The following is a 2663-nucleotide window of genomic DNA, read 5'->3' as shown; positions in this document are numbered from 1 at the left end:
GTGGCAACTGCTTTGCCCAATCATCCTGCCTGTGGCTGGTGAACGCACGCAGGTACTGCTCGATCTCCTGGTTCCAGCGCTCAGTCTGGCCATCTGTCTGGGGATGGAACACTGTGGACAGCGCTGGCTTGATTCCCAGACCCTTGTACACCACATGGAGATACTTTGAAGCAAACTGGGGACCTCGGTCTGATATGACCTTGGCTGGGGCCCCATGATGCTTGAATACGTCGCGGATGTACAGGTCTGCCGCACCTTCTGCCGTCAGAGTCTCATGACAGGCCAAGAAGTGGACCTGCTTTGTGAAGCGGTCGGCGGTAACCAGGATCGAGTCGAATCCATCAGACTTTGGCAGGCCGACGATCATATCGGTCGTGATGATCTGCCACGGGCACTCGGGGATCTCGTTTGGCTTCAGCGGACCCTGGGGTTTGGCTGGGAATGTCTTGGTACGGTTGCACACGTCGCAGGTGCTTACGTACTCATTGACGAATTTAGACATCCCAGGCCACCAGTAGTTCTGTGACACGAGCTCCAGGGTTTTGGCACGGCCGCCATGACCGGCGATCGGCGAGTCGTGGTGGATCTTGACTATGTCCTGCCGGAGCTCCGCGTTCTTTGGGATGTACACGCACCCACGGAACAACAGAAGCCCTTGTTCGGCATTCCACTCCTCAAAACCCCTTTGCAGTCGGGGCGGCCTGAGGTCCTGTACCTTTTCAAGTGCCTCGGCCACCTCCCGATCCTTCTCCGAACACTCCCTGATGCGCTTCAGAAGCGACTGATCAGCTGTCACCGAAGCATGGCCGCGTCTGACAGAGGCGATGCGAAATCTTTCCGGTTTGAGAACCACTTGATCGGTGTTATCGTCCTCATTGCCGATCTGGTGGTCTGACCGACGAGACAAGGCATCAGCCTTTCCATTCAACGCTCCGGCCTTGTGTGTGATGCGGAAGTCGAAGCGAGCCAGGAATAGCGACCATCGCGCTTGACGACGCGTGAGGTGCTGGGACGTGCGCCAATATTCGAGGTTCTTATGCTCGGTTATGATCTCGAACTGATTGGGTAACCCCTCGAGATAGTGGCGCCAATTGTCTAGTGTCTCAATGATCGCGAGTATCTCCTTATCGTAGATCTCGTAGTTATGCTGGGCAGGGTCCATAGCGTGAGATCTGAAGGCAATAGGGTGCCATTTGCCATCGTCCTGCTTCTGCATCAACACGCCGCCGGTGGCATAGCCTGAGGCATCAACCTCGATGCGCGTTTCTCGGTTAGCATTGTACAGCGCCAGGACTGGAGTCGTTGCAAAGAGCCGCTTGAGCTCGTCGAAGGCGTGCTGCTCTTCCTCACCCCAATGCCATGGGTCATTCCCTGTGAGCCGGTCGAGTGGTCGCGAGATCTTAGCGAAGTCCTTGATGAAGCGGCGGTAAAAGTTGGAGAACCCCCGGAACTTCTGAATATCTTTTTTGTTCCGGGGTACCGGCCACTCATTGATTCCTTTTAGCTTCGCGGGATCCATTGCCACCTCATTGCCACCGAACACATAGCCGACGTAGTCGACCTTGGGAACGTCCCACTTGCATTTCTCAGGCTTCAGGAATAGATTGTTGTCCTGGAGACGACGCAGAACCTCGCGTGTGACCTTCTCATGTTCCTCCTTGTTGGTGGAGAAGATGAGTATATTGTCCAGGTACACAAGGATCTTTCCGCCGATGATAAGATCATGGAAGATCTCATTCATCATGGCCTGGAAGGTCGCAGGGGAATTGGTGAGGCCGAAGAACATCACCAGAGGTTCATACAGCCCCGGTTAGTTACGAAGGTGGCTTTTCATTTGTCACCGGCTTTGATCCAGACATTGTTATAGCCCCACCTGACGTCAAACTTGGTGAAGAGCGTGGCTCCGCGCAGTTTATCTACCATCTTGGCGATCAACGGCAGCGGATAGCGATTCTTGACGGTGATCGCGTTCAACCGGCGGTAGTCCTGCACGGGTCGAAGTGTCCCTTCTTTCTTTTTGATGAAGAAGAAAGGGGACGAGATGGGCGACTTTGATTCCCGTATGTAGCCCTTTGCCAGTTGCTCCTTGAGGAACTTGTCAAGCTCCTCCTGCTCGTTGTTTGACAGGGGATACACCTTCAAATGGAATGTCAAATAGCCGGGCACGAGTTCAATCGCGTGATCATAAGGCTTCCTTTCGGGTAGCCGTTCTGACGCTTCTTTGGAGAAGACGTTCAGGAACTCGTGGTACTGTTTAGGTACCGACTCCTCAGCGGTGATAGGTGCCAAGCCCCTCCGGGCCCCGATTCACCTCTTTTTGGCAGTCGCATCCCGCCCGGCACTTCGACTCAGTCTCCCACCACTTCAATTTCACCTTCGACGGTCTTCGACACCTTCGACGGTGCGTGACTCTTACTCGAAGCTCGGCACAGTCGTCCCGATGCCTCGCGCATAAATCTCGGGACATCTCCCGCATTCGGCGAACAATAGGGCCACTTGACGCCGCTCGGCCAAGCGCGCGCATCGCTCCATGCCACACCGACGTAGCCGGTCTTTCCCGATTAGGTATCGAACCTCGCGACATGCCTTCAACGACGGACACCGGTCCGAAGTAGCCATATGTTGCTCTTTATCTCCGCGTTCGGCATGACGTCACTCTACCA

Source organism: Postia placenta (assembly GCF_002117355.1).
Source record: "Postia placenta MAD-698-R-SB12 unplaced genomic scaffold POSPLAscaffold_14, whole genome shotgun sequence".
In the NCBI taxonomy this organism is placed as follows: domain Eukaryota; kingdom Fungi; phylum Basidiomycota; class Agaricomycetes; order Polyporales; family Adustoporiaceae; genus Rhodonia; species Rhodonia placenta.
Note: the sequence above shows the minus strand (reverse complement) of the source record.